The sequence below is a fragment of the Dendrobates tinctorius genome, unplaced genomic scaffold (assembly GCF_039654945.1).
Source record: "Dendrobates tinctorius isolate UK_male_01 unplaced genomic scaffold, ASM3965494v1 ptg000008l, whole genome shotgun sequence".
Taxonomy (NCBI): domain Eukaryota; kingdom Metazoa; phylum Chordata; class Amphibia; order Anura; family Dendrobatidae; genus Dendrobates; species Dendrobates tinctorius.
This window is the reverse complement of record NW_027361676.1, coordinates 40,786,569-40,803,850: the sequence shown is the minus strand read 5'-3', so window position 1 is coordinate 40,803,850 and position 17,282 is coordinate 40,786,569. Positions and strand designations below refer to the sequence as shown.

General features: G+C 43.8%; 1 protein-coding gene across 1 annotated transcript in view; it reads right to left on the bottom strand.

The window, feature by feature from the left end:
- Positions 1-17,282, bottom strand: part of PALLD (palladin, cytoskeletal associated protein) — a 260,746-nt gene that overhangs the window by 220,582 nt on the left and 22,882 nt on the right. The gene's annotated exons all lie outside the window — the stretch shown is intronic.

The window sequence follows — 17,282 nt, the reverse complement described above, 5'->3', positions numbered from 1 at the left end:
CTATCTTCAAAAAAGGAAAGAAGATGGAGCCAGGAAATTACAGGCAAGTGAGCCTAACTTCGATACCAGGAAAGAACTTTGAACAAATTATAAAACAACATGTAAATACTTGGATAAGAATACAATATTTAACCAGAGCCAGCATGGGTTTGTAGAAAACAAGTCATGCCAGACTAATCTAATTTCCTTATATGATGGAATTACTGACTAGGTGGATCAGGGAAATACAGGAGATATAGTATATCTCGACTTCAGCAAAGCTTTTGATAAAGTATCTCATACTACCATTATTGAAAAGATGACCCAGTATGGGACTGACAAGGCTACGGTTAGGTGGATTCATAACTGGCTCAGTGATCGTACTCAAAGAGTGGTAATAAATGGTTGAACATCCAATTGAAAAAGTGTTTCAAGTAGGGTACCATAAGGCTTTGTCCTGGCCCCAGTGGTGTTCAAAATTTTTGTAAATAAGGGAACTGAAGGCAAAACTAATCAAATTTGCAGATGATGTAAAGCTAGTAAGGATAGCTTAAGCCCCCGTCTCACATAGCAAGATCGCTGAAGCATCACCGATTTTGTGACGCAACAGCGACCTCGCCAGCGATCTCGCTACGTGTGACACTCAGCAGCAACCGGCCCCCCTGCTAGATATCGCTGATCGTGCTCGAATGTCCTGGGCCATTTTTTCATCGTCAGTGTCCCGTTGGGTGTTATCCCCCCTCCAGTCATTAGTTCTTGCGGGTATTTGTCCTCACTTTCAGACCTTTTCATGACTTACCCTCATGGTTTTTGCAGTCCTTAGGCATGTTTACATGTATATGTCTCTGTTCCAGCGATTTTCTGTGCATCCATATACGGCTGTATATTTGGGGGGCCTCTTGTTCCCATGGAGGCATTACATTTACATGGTTCATCTGATTAGCCTATTCTGGGAACTGCAAACCATATAATGGGCTAATATTATTTTTTTGTGTAAATCATTACCTTGATAATAAGGGTCTCTGCATTCATGGTTATTTGTGTCCTTTTGTATTGAGGATCCTTTCATAATTTACCCTCATGGTGTTTGTAATCCTTAGGCATTTTATGTATTTGAATGTCTCTGCTCCAGTGATTTTCTTTGCACTCAATCTGTATATATTTTTGCACATTTGGGGGGCTTTTTGTTCTCCTGGAGGCATTACATCCAATGGTTCATTTGATTAGCCTATTTTGGGAACTGCAAACCATGTATTGGGTTTACATCTTTTTGTGTAAATTATCACCTGAACAATAAGGGTCTCTGCATTCATGGTTATTGGTGTTCTCTTGCATTGACGATCTTATACTCTATTCCCATGTTTTACATTTTGTATGCATTCTGTGTATTTATGCTACATTATCATATTTAGCATATGGTTCATGTAGGTCTTTTTTCATTTATACATTTACTATTTTCATTTATGTTATTATTGTGTAGGTCTTTACCCAGCACACGGGAGGGGGTACATACCAGGTCCTTACCTCAGAACCTGTGTTTTCTGGAGTGTCCTTTATGGCTAATTTGTTTTGGCCTTTTTAATTGATTTTAATCTCATTCTTGTCACTTGTGTGTGTCCTTTTTTTGTATGCTAATAAAAATCCATTATATTTGATAATATTATGATGTATTATATATTTTTTGGATTTCGGGGTTGATCGCGTGCACTTTGCACACTTCTTTTCATTTTTTATGGTTTGTCCCGTTGGCCAGCGCGCATTGCTGTGTTTGACCCCGACGAGCGGCCTCATTGGTGACACAGAACTCAGGGACGCAGGCTGGAATTGTCAGAAAAGCTGCTGTGTGACAAGGTACCAAGGTCCTTACCAGTTCATATCGTTGTCGGGATTGCTGGTGCGTCGCTAAGTGAAAGTGAAACGATACCCTAACACTAGAGAAAGGATTCAGAAGGATCTAGATAAGCTTGAAAAATGGGAAAGATTCTACATCTGGGCAAAAAAAGAAAATTGCATCTACAGAATAGAAACATTAGAACTAATCAGCAGCACATGTGAAAAAGACAGACATTTGTGTGAGATGGTTTAGTGAATTCTGCAATGAGCAGGGGGGTGTACATGATGACCCTGGAGTTTCATTCCATCTCTAACATTCTATGATTAGGACAAGTTGCAGCCCAAAAATACTGCTTATGACAGATGTCTCTAAGCGATGATGGAGGAAGTCCATGTCAGGCTGAGGAGCAGCATTATGTTCTGATATAACTGATTTTCTCACTCAACCTGACAGGTTTACACCAGGACATGGAGCAGGACTACATGCTTCAGCCCTGCTCCTTGCCCAGTTGTAAACCTGTCCACTGAGTGAGAAGATCAGTCATGGTCATTCATCACGCTGGCCTCAACCTGACAGGAATTTGCTCTTACCTTCTCAGAGACATCTTGATTAGGCAGTGTTACTTCAGGCTGAATAAGTCATAATATGTGCCTAGGATGGGTTGCATCCTGATATATGTAGTGGCGAACATTTTGGACATTTTCAAGTATTTAAATCAGCTAGGTTATTGTTGCGCAGTTTGTTTTCACTGATGCTTTCTAGTGAAGGCTGGTGTATCGCATGTGACAGTGAATGATAGGCCAAAGAAAATCTTGCGAAAAAGCTTTAGTGTGAAGAGTAAATTAAGAATAATCTTGGTCATTGACTAAGCCATTATTAAAAAGAGCACGTAATAGAAATTTATAATAACCTCTAACTTATGTTTCCACAAATCGCTCTGATTAATATAGACAATGGCTCATTTACTAATAGGTTATTCAGGATCAATAGCAACAGACATTGCTGTCAACACCTAAAGGTTCTCTTAATGGCTTGTAAATCATCAATACATCATCCAATTGCATTACCGGGATTCAGTGGAGCAGCATATGATATGGGTTCTTGGCCTGAGAGGTCAAAATGCCAGGTCATTTCAATATGACCACCCACATGAAAATCCTAGAAAAACAGCCATGCTGCTGATTGAAAAGATGGCTTGGGAATCAGCCAATGTTTAGCCTACTCTTTGTACAGTATACTGGGCAGAATAAACGGTGAAGACAGTCAAAATATCTCTGCACCTAGCTAGCCAGTAGATAGGAAAAAATTACAATTGAGAGTCCCTCAGTGGTTGATGCTTTATATAGACTAACTAAAAAGGTGACAGCAAATAGCAAACATTTAAGAGGTCACTTCAAGTTTGGTTTAACCCCTTTACCCCCAAGGGTGGATTGCACGTTCATGACCGGGCCAATTTTTACAATTCTGACCACTGTCCCTTTATGAGGTAATATCTCTGAAACGCTTCCATGGATCCTGGTGATTCTGACATTGTTTTCTCGTGACATATTGTACTTCATGATAGTGGTAAAATTTCGTTGATATAACTTGCATTTATTTGTGAAAAAATGGAAATTTGGTGAAAATGTTGAAAATTTCGCAAATTTTCCAAGTTTTAATTTTTATGCCCTTAAATCACAGAGATATGGCACACAAAAAACTTAATAAATAACATTTCACATATGTTTACTTTACATCAGCACAATTTTGGAACCAAATTTTTTTTTTGTTGGGAAGTTACAAGGGCTAAAAGTTGACCAGCGATTTCTCATTTTTGAAAACACCATTTTAGTTTTACGGACCACATCACATTTGAAGTCACTTTGAGTGGTCTATATGATAGAAAATACCCAAAAGTGACACCATTCTAAAAACTGGTGCTCAAATCCACATTCAAGAAGTTTATTAACCCTTCAGGTGCATCACAGGAATTTTTTGAATGTTTAAAAAAAAAAAAAATTAACATTTAACTTTTATTTCACAAAAAAATTACTTCAGGTCCAATTTGTTTTTATTTTACCAAGGGTAACAGGAGAAATTGGACAGCAAAAGTTATTGTGCAATTTGTCCTGAGTACGCTGATACCTGAAATATGGGGAGCAACCACTGTTTCGGCGCATGGCAGAGCTCAGAAGGGAAGGAGCGCCGTTTGACTTTTTCAATGCAAAATTGGCTGGAATTGGGATCGGACGCCATGCCGCGTTTGGAAAGCCCCTGATGTGCCTAAACAGTGGAAACCCCCCACAAATGACACAATTATGGAAACTAGACCCCCCCAAGGAACTTATCTAGATGTGTGGTGAGCACTTTGAACCCCCAAGGGCTTCACAGAAGTTTATAATGCCCGGGCGTGAAAATAAAAAAATCATTTTTTCCACAAACATGTTCTTTAAGTCCAATTTTTTATTTTTCCAGGGGTAACAGGAGAAACTGGACCCCAAAAGTTGTTGTCCAATTTGTCCTGAGTACGCTGATACCCCATATATCGGAGAAAACTACTGTATGGGCACACGTCGGGGCTCGGAAGGGAAGTAGTGACATTTTGGAATGCAGACTTTGATGGAACGGTCTGCGGGTGTCAAGTTGTCTTTGGAGACCCCTGATGTACCTGAACTGTGGAAATCCCCCACAAGTGACCCCATTTTGGAAACTAGACCCCCCAAGGAACTTATCTAGATGTGTGGTGATCACTTTGAACCCCCCAGTGCTTCACAGAAGTTTATAACGCCCGGGCATGAAAAAAAAAAATCATATTTTTTCCACAAACATGATCTTTTAGTCCCCAATTTTTTTATGTTCCCAAGGGTAACAGGAGAAATTGGACCCCAAAAGTTGTTTTGCAATTTGTCCTGAGTAGGCTGATACCCCATATGTGGGGGTAAAACACTGTTTGGGCGCATGGCAGAGCTTGGAAGGGAAGGAGCACCATTTTACTTTTTCAACGCAGAATTGTCTGGAATTGAGATCAGACGCCATGCTGCGTTTGGAGAGCTCCTGATGTGCCCAAACAGTGGAAACCCCCCAATTCTAACTCCAACCCTAACACCAACACACCCCTAACCCTAACCCCTTACCTACAATTGACGTAATATTCCGTCCATGTGACCATGGACCTAATTACCATGGCCGGAATATTACGTCATCGCGATCAGCGGCGCCCACGTGGTGAGCGCCGCTGATCGCGGCCGAGTGTCAGCTAATTATCATAGCTGACACCCGGCACAATGTGTCAGGGGCGGTCACGGACCGCCCCCGACACGTTAACCCCTTGCACACCGCGATCAAACGCGATCGCGGTGTACCGGGGGTTAAAGGGAAGCATCGGCAGGGAGGGGGCTCCCTCCGTGCTTCCCTGAGCCCCCCACGGCAGCGCAATGTGCAGCGCTGCTGCGGGGGGCTCTTTCCCTACAGGCCCCCGGATCCAAGATGGCGACGGGGGCCTTCGGGGGCCTGAGGAAGCTGGCTTCCTCAGTGCCTGCAAAGCGCAGGTATGAGGAAGTCTGCAGCAGTGCCTGTGACAGATCGCTGATCTGTCACAGTGATCTGTGATGTGACAGATCAGCGATCTGTCACAGGACAGCGATGTCCCACCTGGGACAAGGTAATAAAGTAAAAAAAAAAAAAAAAAGTGTTAAAAATAATTTAAAAAAAATCGCTAAATAAATCAGTAAAAAAAAAAAAAATATTCCCCAATAAATCCATTTTTTCAAAATAAAAAAAACTAAAAACAATAAAAGTACACATATTTGGTATCGCCGCGTCCGTAATGACCTGCCCTATAAAACTGTCCCATTAGTTAACCCCTTTAGCGAACCCCTTAAAAAATAAAAATAAAAAACGAAGCAAAAAATAATGATTTATTATCATACCACCGAACAAAAAGTGCAATAACGTGCGATCAAAAAGACGCATATAAATATGCATGGTACCGCTGAAAACGTCATCTTGTCCCGCAAAAAACGATCCACCATACAGCATCATCCGCAAAAAAATAAAAAAGTTATAGCTCGCAGAATAAAGCGATACAAAAATAATTATTTTTTATATAAAATAGTTTTCATTGCAAAAAACCGACAAAACATAAAAAAACGACATAAATGAGGCATCGCTGTAATCGTACTGACCCGAAGAATAAAACTGCTTTATCAATTTTACCGCACGCGGAACGGTGTAAACGCACCCCCCCAAAAGAAATTCATGAAACGCTGGTTTTTGTTCATTCTGCGTCCCAAAAATCGGAATAAAAAGCGATCAAAAAATGTCACGTGCCCGAAAATGGTACCAATAAAAACGTCAACTCGTCCCGCAAAAAATAAGACCTCACATGACTCGGTGGGTCAAAATACGGAAAAATTATAGCTCACAATATGTGGTGATGCAAAAACTATTTTTACAATAAAAAGCGTCTTTTAGCGTGCGACAGCCGCCAAACATAAAAACCGCCATAAATCGTAAATCAAACCCCCCGTTATCACCCCCTTAGTTAGGGAAAAATAATAAAACTAAAAGAAAATGTATTTATTTCCATTTTCCCGCTAGGGTTAGGGTTAGGGTAGGGTTAGGGCTAGGGTTAGGGTTAGGGCTAGGGTTAGGGCTAGGGTTAGGGCTAGGGTTAGGGTTAGGGTTAGGGCTAGGGTTAGGGCTAGGGTTAGGGCTAGGGCTCAGATTAGGGTTAGGGGTGTGTTGAGGTTCGGGTTGGAGTTATAATTGGGGGTTTCCACTGTTTGGGCACATCAGGTGCTCTCCAAAGGCAACATGGCGTCTGATCTCAATTCCAGCCAATTCTGCGTTGAAAAAGTCAAATGGTGCTCCTTCCCTTCCAAGCTCTGCCATGTGCCCAAACAGTGTTTTACCCCCACATGTAGGGTATCAGCCTACTCAGGACAAATTACAAAACAACTTTTGGGGTCCAATTTCTCCTGTTACCCTTAGGAAAATAAAAAATTGGGGGCAAAAATATAATTTTGCGGAAAAAAATGTTTTTTTTATTTTCACGCCCAGGCGTTATAAACTTCTGTGAAGCACTTGGGGGTTCAAAGTGCTCTCCACACATCTAGATAAGCTCGGTGGGGGGTCTAGTTTCCAAAATGGGGTCACTTGTGGGGAGTTTCAATAGTTTAGGTACATTAGGGGCTCTCCAAACGCATATGACACCCGCATACCAATCCATCAAAGTCTGCATTCCAAAACGTCACTACTTCCCTTCCGAGCCCCGACGTGTGCCCATACAGTAGTTTTCTCCCACATATGAGGTATCAGCGTACTCAGGACAAATTGGACAACAACTTTTGGGGTCCAATTTCTCCTGTTACCCTTGGGAAAATAAAAAAATGGGGACTAAAAGATCATGTTTGTGGAAAAAATACGATTTTTTTATTTTCACGCCCGGACGTTATAAACTTCAGTGAAGCACTGGGGGGTTCAAAGTGCTCACCACACATCTAGATAAGTTCCTTGGGGGGGTCTAGTTTCCAAAATGGTGTCATATGTGGGGGGTTTCTACTGTTTTGGTACATCAGGGGCTTTCCTAACGCGACATGGTGTCCGATCTCAATTCCAGCCAAAAACGTCAAATGGCGCTGCTTCCCTTCCGAGCTCTGCCATACGCCCAAATAGTGGTTTACCCCCACATGTGGGGTATCAGCGTACTCAGGATAAATTGCACAATATCTTTTAGGGTCCTGTTACTTTTGGAAAAATAAGAATTGAGGGTGAAAAGATCATTTTTGTGGAAAAAATATGATTTTTTAATTGTACTGCTGTACGTTATAAACTTCTGTGAAGCCCTTGGGGGTTCAAAGTTCTCACCACACATCTAGATAAGTTCCTTGGGGGGTCTAGATTCCAAAATGGTGTCATTTGTGGGGGGTTTCCACTGTTTTGGTACATCAGGGGTTTTCCAATCACGACATGGTGTCCGATCTCAATTCTAGCCAAAAACGTCAAATGGCGCTGCTTCCCTTCCGAGCTCTGCTATGCGCCCAAATAGTCATTTACACCCACATATGGGGTATCAGCGTACTCAGGACAAATTGCACAATAACTTTTAGGGTCCTGTTACCCTTGGAAAAATAAAAATTGGGGGTGAAAAGATCATTTTTGTGGAAAAAATATGATTTTTTAATTGTACCGCTGTACGTTATAAACTTCTGTGAAGCCCTTGTGGGTTCAAAGTTCTCACCACATATCTAGATAAGTTCCTTGGGGGGTCTAGTTTCCAAAATGGGGTCACTTGGGGGGGTTTCCACTGTTTAGGTACATCAGGGGCTCGCCAAACGTGACATGGCGTCCGATCTGAATTCCAGCCAATTTTGCATTGAAAAAGTCAAACGGCGCTCCTTCCATTCTGAGCTCTGCCATGCGCCGAAACAGTGGTTCCCCCCCACATATCAGGTATCAGCGTACTCAGGACAAATTGCACAATAAGTCTTGCAGTCCAATTTCTCCTGTTACCCTTGGTAAAATAAAGAAAATTGAACCTGAAGTATTTTTTTTGTGAAAAAAAGTTAAATGTTCATTTTTTTTTTAATATTCAAAAAATTCCTGTGACGCACCTAAAGGGTTAATAAACTTCTTGAATGTGGTTTTAAGCACCTTAAGGGGTGCAGTTTTTAGAATGGTGTCACTTTTGGGTATTTTCTATCATATAGACCCCTCAAAGTGGCTTCAAATGTGAAGTGGTCCCTAAAAATAAAATGGTGTTGCAAAAATGAGAAATCGCTGGTCAATTTTTAACCCTTATAACTTCCTAACAAAAAAAAATTTTGGTTCCAAAACTGTGCTGATGTAAAGTAAACATGTGGGAAATGTTATGTATTAAGTTTTTTGTGTGCCGTATCGCTGTGATTTAAGGGCATAAAAATTCAAATTTGGAAAATTGCGAAATTTTCAAAATTTTTGCCAAATTTCCGTTTTTTTCACAAATAAACGCAAGTTATTTGAATGCAATTTTACCACTAACATGAAGTACAATATGTCACGAGAAAACAATGTCAGAATCACCGGGATCCATAGAAGCGTTCCAGAGTTATGACCTCATAAAGGTACAGTGGTCAGAATTGTAAAAATTGGCCCGGTAGTTAACGTGCAAACCACCCTTGGTAGTGAAGGGGCTAATCTCAGCCCTAACGCTAGCCATAATCCTAGCCCTAACCCTAATGGGAAAATGGAAATAAATACATTTTTTTTTAATTTTATTATTTTTCCCTAACTAAGGGGGTGATAAAGGAGGGTTTGATTTACTATTTATGGCGGTTTTTATGTTTGGCAGCTGTCATACGCTAAAAGACGCTTTTTATTGTAAAAATAGTTTTTGCATCACCACATTTTGAGAGCTATAATTTTTCCATATTTAGACCCACAGATTCATATGAGGTCTTATTTGTTGCGGGACGAGTTGACATTTTTATTGGTACCATTTATGGGTACGTGCCTTTTTTGATCGCTTTTTATTCCGATTTTTGGGACGAAGAATGAACAAAAACCAGCGTTTCAAGAATTTCTTTTGGGGGGTGCGTTTACACCATTCTGCATGTGGTAAAATTGATAAAGCGGTTTTATTCTTCGGGTCAGTATGATTACAGCGATACCTCATTTATGTCTTTTTTTATGTTTTGGCGCTTTTATGCAATGAAAACCATTTTATATAAAAATAATTATTTTTGCATCGCTTTATTCTGCGAGCTATAACTTTTTTATTTTTTTGATGATGACGCTGTGTGGTGGTTCGTTTTTTGCGGGACAAGATGACGTTTTCAGCGGTACCATGGTTATTTAAATCCTTTTTTTTGATCGCGTGTTATTGCATTTTTTGTTCGGCGGTATGATAATAAAGCATTATTTTTTGCTTTGTTTTTTATTTTTATTTTTTAAGGGGTTCGCTAAAGGGGTTAACTAATGGGACAGTTTTATAGGGCGGGTCATTACGGACGCGGCGATACTAAATATGTGTACTTTTATTGTTTTTGCTTTTTTTAATTCCAAAAAATGAATTTATTAGGGAATATTTTTGTATTTTTTTTAAATTTATTTAGCGATTTTTTATAAATTATTTTAACACTTTTTTTTTTCTTAACTTTATTACATTGTCCCGGGGGGGGACATCACTGTCATGTGTCAGATCGCTGATCTGACACATCACACAGCGCTGTGACAGATCAGCGATCTGACACAGGCACTGCAGCAGGCTTCCTCATGCCTGCGCTCTGCAGGCAGTGAGGAAGCCGCCTCCCTGCAGGACCCCGAAGGCCCCTGTGGCCATATTGGATCCGGGGACCTGCTGGTAAGGAGGCCCCCGCAGCAGCGCTGCACATCGCACTGCTGCGGAGGTCTCAGGGAAGCACGGAGGGAGCCCCCTCCCTGCCGATGCTTCCCTAAACCCCCGGTACACTGCGATCGTGTATGATCGCAGTGTGCCAGGGGGTTAACGTGCCGGGGGGCGGACATAGTGCCGGGTGTCAGCTGTGATAATCAGCTGACACCTGGCCGCGATCAGCGGCGCTCCCCCCGTGAGATCGCTGATCGCTATGACGTATTATCCCGTCCATGGGCATAGGGTCCCGGGTCCCATGGACGGGATAGTACGCCATATGTCAGGAAGGGGTTAAAGAGAACTTGGATCAGTCTGGCTCTGGTGTAAGGAGGTGGCAGGAACCTTTGTCAGCCCCTCTCTCCTATGTGCTGGTTCCGTGCACTTTGTGTGGTACCCGGATGGTGTACCTATGTTTCAATGTCTTACTGTGAAATGTATGTGTATCATTGATGTGCTCTGTTTGCATTGTTTGATTAAGTAGAGTTCCCTGTTATGATTGAGTCACCGTAGGAGGCAAAAACAGAAATGCTAGCTAAGTCCTGAAAACCAGAGAAGTTGGCAACTATCAGATTGCAGACCCCTGAACCTATCAACACAACTAGCAGTAGCGGTGGGGGGTTCCTACGATGACCTAGACCCCTCGATCACAGCCGGAGAGATACATAGGCCTAAAGAAGGAAAGGGGAAATCTAACTGCCCCAGAGCAGACCCCAAAACAATAGGCAGCCCCCCACATATAATGACGGTGAAGCAAGATGAAAACACTTACACAGACAGAAAGACAGGCTGAGCAAAGACTGGGCCCGAAAACTACCTAGATAGGAACGGATAGGAATGCTGCTGTCTGCAATCTGCCAAAACCCTATCAGAGACAAAAGCCAACAAGCTGATATAAAAATGGCCCTGAAGCAACTAAGCTTCAAAAACTAAATCAGCACTCAGGTACTTTCAGAAGACAGAGCTCACAGAACACTGCACACTCCAGCAGGGAGTGGCAGAATCCAAAAAGCAAGAAAAACAAAAACAAATCTTAGATGCAAAAAGGCAAAACAGAAAACTTAGCTTTAGGAGAGCAGGAATCAGACTGGTGTCCAAGAGTCCACAGAGAAATCACCCGCAGGGCAGAAAGGGCGTAGGCTGCCTTAAATCCAGTCAGTGACTCCACTCAGCCAATCGTCTTCATTAGTCCCAGGTGCCTGATAATCAGGCTCACTACCTTCCTTCACTAGAATAGGGAGTTCACCAGGCCTCAGTGACGGAGGGGAAAATGAACTCACAACAGTTCCCCTTTAATTGTTTTGTAATGTATGTGCTGTGATGTTTCTTGTGTTTGCACTGTTATGAACCTGTAATGTTAAGTTAGGGACAGCAAAAGGGTTAGTTTTGTGGGCTGGACTTGCAGCATACATGGGGCAGGAAGCTCCTGCTTCCTGGTCAGAGCCCGGGCAGGTGGGCACGTTTGCCCAGGGCAGAGGCTCAGCCGCGGCTGGGAGCCTTGCTGGATCCCAGGAAGGTTAAAGGGAATCTGTCACCCATTTTTAGTGATATCATGTAAAGATATCATTCAATTCTGTGTCACATAAGGATTCCATTAGGACTTTTGATTCCCCCTGACCCGCACCTTTGATGCATAAATACCTTTTTTATCTTCGTTGGGGATGTATGGTGTCATGATCCAGGTTGGATTATGACAGATTTTGCACAAGTAACCTTTTTTTTTTCTTTAAGTTGTTTGCTTAAAGTTAGTTTTGCCCCCGGTGGCCATTAGGGTCATTACACTGTGGTTGTTTTAGTTCTAGTTTTGCCCCCGGTGGCCGTTAGGGTCATTACACTCTGATTACTTTAGTTTAGTTGCCCCTTGTGGCCGCTAGTGTTATTGCACCTGATTATGAAGCCGGTGTGATTCCCTGGCTCCTACCTATAAAAGGAGTTGCAGGTGGTCTCACTCACGGTTGGTGTTTATTGCTCATTTCCAACCAAGTCTGGTGAAAGAAGGATCTACAGAGAGGAGTTACTGGCAGCTCAGGGGAGCTCTGGTGTAATAGCTTCAGGCGGAAGCTGAATTCAGGTGTCGAGCTTCAGGTGTGAAGCTGAACTTTGGTGTTGCACTCTGTTGCTGGGAGCAATAGCAACGCTAAGTGGCATTTTTCCCTGTTTGTTACTTTCCTTGTGTGTGTATTAGTGCAGTGGTGAGATTAGTTTCTGCACCGTCCAATTCACTAGAAAGGGATAGGTGCAGGGCGAGCTAGGGATTTGAGGTATCCAGCTTGTCGCCAGGTGCAGAACCTGCCTAGGGATCGTCAGGAGTGTAGGGACACTGACTCAGGGGAGTGCAGGAGGTCTCCACGTCCCAGTTCTCTGTTGCAGGGCCCTCCATTGTAACGGTTTCCCCGGTGTTCCCCTTAACTCTGTTTAAATTCGCCCTGCTGGAGGCGGTGTATCCAGGCGGTGTATCCAGGCGGTGAATACCACAGATGCCGTAGGTTTTCCGCGCTTGCGCATTGAAAAGGCCTCTGGCGCTTGCGCAGTATGCTTTGCCCAACTGTGGGCAAAGCATATAATAGGTACTGCGCATGCGCCGGTATTTTTCAGCGCGGTCTATGCCCCGGAAGTGTGTCCTGCATGTGAAGACTTCTGGGGCATAGACCACGCTGAAAAATACCGGCGCATGCGCAGTACCGATTATATGCTTTGCCCACAGTTAGGCAAAGCATACTGCGCAAGCGCCGGAGGCCTTTTCAATACTCAAGCGCGGAAAACCTACGACATCTGTGGTATTCACAGATGAAGATTACGTTCAGCAAGCCAAGGGGGGGAGGCAAATAAGCACCGCCCATCGGACCAGACCGTGGCGATTTCCATACATCCCAACCAAGATAAAAAAGGTATTTATGCATCAAAGGTGCGGGGTCAGGGGGAATCAAAAGTCCTAATACAATCTTTATGTGACACAGAATTGAATGATATCTTTACATGATATCACTAAAAATGGGTGACAGATTCCCTTTAAAGACTGTTGCCTGGACCCCAGGAGGGGTAAAGACTGTTGCTTGGACTGCAGGAGGGGTAAAGGGTGCTGCCCCGGATGTTTGGGAAGCACAACAGGCACTAGGACTGTGGGGAAGGTGACTTGACGGACAGACTTGACTGGAAGTAGGAGGGGACGATGTGTGCACTACAGACAGAGATTGGCAATGACAGAAAGGTAACAGCAGGGAAAGACAGAAAAGGAAGTGCAGTACCAAAATTTGACCACAATATGGCAGGGGGGAGTGTAGTTCAGGACTTAACATCAGCTTACGACTATAGAAACTGCTTAGTCATGGGGGGCGGGGAGATAGGAACCCTGAAGGGAAATTCCCAGTGAGAGAGGGGATAAATAGGACTGGTTGGGGTTCCAGAGGCTAGGTTAGTCCCGGGAGGAGCTCAGCAGAGGAAGACTCAGGACAGAAGATGGAGAACGGTGAAGAGCTCGACCAGGGGACTGACAGGAGAAGACAGTCAGGGGGGTGGCCCTGACACGACGTACCGCAGGACAGACGGGGTACCGATTGGACGACCTCGGGCAGGTGAAGCGCTGGCGGTAGATTGGTATAGGACAGCCCCAGCGAAAGATCCGCGAGGGACGTCATCACGACTAAAGGAAAGGTGAAAAGTACCCGGGCCTGGAAACGGAGAGCTGTAAAGGAACTGCGGTGCATGGCTAAGGTTGTCAGGAGGACCGCCAATATACCGGATCTGTTACAACTGAATTCTGCCTCCATCTAGTCTTTGCATCGTCCGGTCGTGGTAAGCAGTGGACCACCCCCCAATCCGGACCCCTACCACATTTGGCGTAGTCTTCAGGATTGCTGCCGCTAATACGACATCTTCCGCGGCAGGCCTACGCCAGGAGGACTCCAAAAAGAACTGTTCACCTGTGGATTACAAATACCTGTGGATTACAAGACTGCTCACCTGTGGATTATAATTTGGAGACTTTGTTACTGATCACCACTTGTCATCAGAGGATCCGGGGTGGTACCAGAAGCCGACCAACATGGCTGTGGTACTCCAACGCCAGGAAGAGGCCCTGGCGTTTGCAGTTATTCTGGACGGACAGGAGGAGCAACTGCGGGCCCTGCGGGAGCAGCCGCCGAAGACATCGCCTGGGAGCCTCCATGCGGCGGACGGCGTGGGGAAAGATCGGAGGTTGCGGGAGGAGTCGCTGGGTGTCCTATCGGAGGCCACGGCGCCGGGGAAGGTGAGAGGTCCCCTGGCCCAGCCGGCAGCTCCGCGGCCAGCCCCCACCACGTGGCCTCCTGCATTGCTGTAGACCCAGCTGCGGAGGGCGCTGCGGCCTCCACCGGGCTGAGCGACGCCTCAGCCCACGTCCCCGAGCCACCCTGTCCGGCAGCGCCACGTCCGGTGTCGCCGGTGCGGGACCAGCCCGCGGCCAATTGGTCTAGGACAACCCCAGAGAAAGATCCGCGAAGGTCGTCATCACGACTAAAGGAAAGGTGAAAGGTACCCGGGCCTGGAAATGGAGAGCTGTAAAGGAACTGCGGTGCATGGCTAAGGTTGTCAGGAGGACGGCCAATAAACCCGGATAGCTCCTGATGAAGCCAGTTGTTCTGGCGTAACGCGTCGGGCGTTTCCTCTGCCCCTGCCTCACCACTCCTCACTCCTACCTTCACTGGTTACTGGACCAGGGTTTTACCTGCCAGCATTATTTTGCTCTTAACAGGTTGTATAGAGGGGGCCATTTGCAATTGGGACCCTTGATTATTGGCCTGTTTATACTGCATCAGCAGCATTATACCTTATCAACCCCCATGTTTTCATTTCTGAATGATCATTTTTTATTTTTCAGGGGTTTTGTGCTACTTTGAGCAGTTTGTTTGCTCTAACATTTTGTTAGACTTACCAGGTAGTTTGCATCCATTAACATATTAGGTGGAAGGTGGAGTGCATGGTTTTTTCATTACTTGTTGATTAGACTATATATACCTACACTAGGCGTATTGTTAGCATATTTGTATTAAATAGTATTATGAGGGTTTGTGCAGGGGTTATTATGTAAAATGAACGCGATTGTGCGGTTTTAATTGTTTTTATATTTGCACTGCATGTTTGTTTTGGATGATTAATAAAAAGTTTATTATCTTGTATCACATTATACTTTACTGGTGATCCCTCCTATTTACATGCTTCTTTTCTGGTTTATGATGTTGGTCTTTAGCATGTAATTGGTGATCCCTTACAGTGGTGCCCTCCACAATTTTTTGAGGTTGCAATAAACCCGGATCTGTTACAACTGAATTCTGCCTCCGTCTCGTCTTTGCATCGTCCGGTCGTGGTAAGCAGTGGACCACCCCCCAATCCGGGCCCCTACCACAGGACTATGTGAGTGCCCCACCAAAGGGACTTCAAGCATTCAGATTCTGGCACATGGACTACCTCCTATTTCGGGTGCCATGGATGTTGTGGGTACGGACGTGGACGTTGTTAGGGAGAGAGCAGGAAGCTATTGTCATACTTTATTCCTTTTATTAAATAGTTTTCCTGTTGGACTGCAACTGTGTCTGGATTGCATCTGTCCTGCCTATTTTCTGTACAAGGTGCCGGGTTGTACACTGACTGTGACTTAGTTGACTCGGCTGGGACTACCACCCCGGGCCACCTTGTTACACCATAATTTTAGGAAACTATGATTTAGGGCTCGTTCAGGCGAGTGCATTATACAGACGTGCGCCATGGACTGCACACAGAAAGCAGTCACCCATTATAGTTAATGTGTCAATGCACATAACATGACCCATTCTCCACAAGGACCAATTGTCTACTTGGAAAAAATAGCATGATTGGTGTGATTTATAGACCAGACTACTGCATGTAAATAGCAAGAAGCTCTTGTGTAGATGAGCACATGGAACTAAACACGGAGGAAAATGTGGATGTGACAGGCCTGAGTTAAGTCCAATTAAATGTCAGCTGAGGACAATGCCGTTCATCTTCCTAATCCAAGAGGGCTATCCCTAAGACTTCTTCATTTCATTCAAGGGGAATTGAGTGTGAGGAATCTCTTGGACCAGTCACTCGAGTGTCATGGCCCTAAAATTATGGAGCTAGACTCTGATACAAGCTGCTTGGCTGAGATGACTGAGCCGGACAGCCGGGCAACATGAATAATCTGTCAGGTTCATTTTGACACACAATCTGAAGCGTCACCTATTTACACACGTCTTTTGTATATAAAATTGTCTCACTTTGGATATTACACTATGTAGTCTCGAGAGCTTGCTACTTGTCAACACGCTTCTAGTTAGTTAATAATCAACCGGTGACAACTACAATTTTTATTTAGTTTTTTGAAGAAAAGTAATACATTTTGTAATACATTTTAAACATCGTTTTACTTTTCAGTTTGAATTTGTAAGTCTGCTGAATTCCATTGAATTCTATCATAGTCTGAATTTAGACCTTATTTTGGAACGTGAAAATATCATTTATGTGGGATCTTTCTATAGTAGTATCATATTATAAATAAAAAAATGATATATATACACACATAAAGTACATACACACACATACTGTGCATACACACACATGCTAGCTGCGTCAATGTGAATATTTTGAAGGATGGATTTATTTAAAATTTACGAGTCTTTCCTCAATTCTTGAGCTCATAATAATATTACTGTCTTTTTATCGTACGAATGGTATAACTAATGGCTCGTTTCGGTGAGCCAATAATTGTCAGACAAACAATTTTTTGTAGAAGCGTATTAATCATCATTCTAGGCAGCACATCGTCTGTGTAAACAGGAGGTGTGCTGCCGATAACGTGATACCATATGGGGACAGAACAAATGTATTAATGATCATTTTGTCCCCATCACTGTTTTGTCAGCCTACCTAAACAGGCCAGTAAATGACTGCAGATAGCTTTATGTAGGTGGTCATTTAAAGAAATTGTCTGATCTTCTGATGAAAGTCTGCAGTCACTATCACATGTCAGGATTCTCCAGTGCTGCCGGTAAGAAAGGCAGTCAGGTGATCGGAAGAATGCCATTTGTATTCACAAGACTGCCCGCTCTCGCCGGTGATACCACAGAATCCTGGCAGCGTGCACTATGT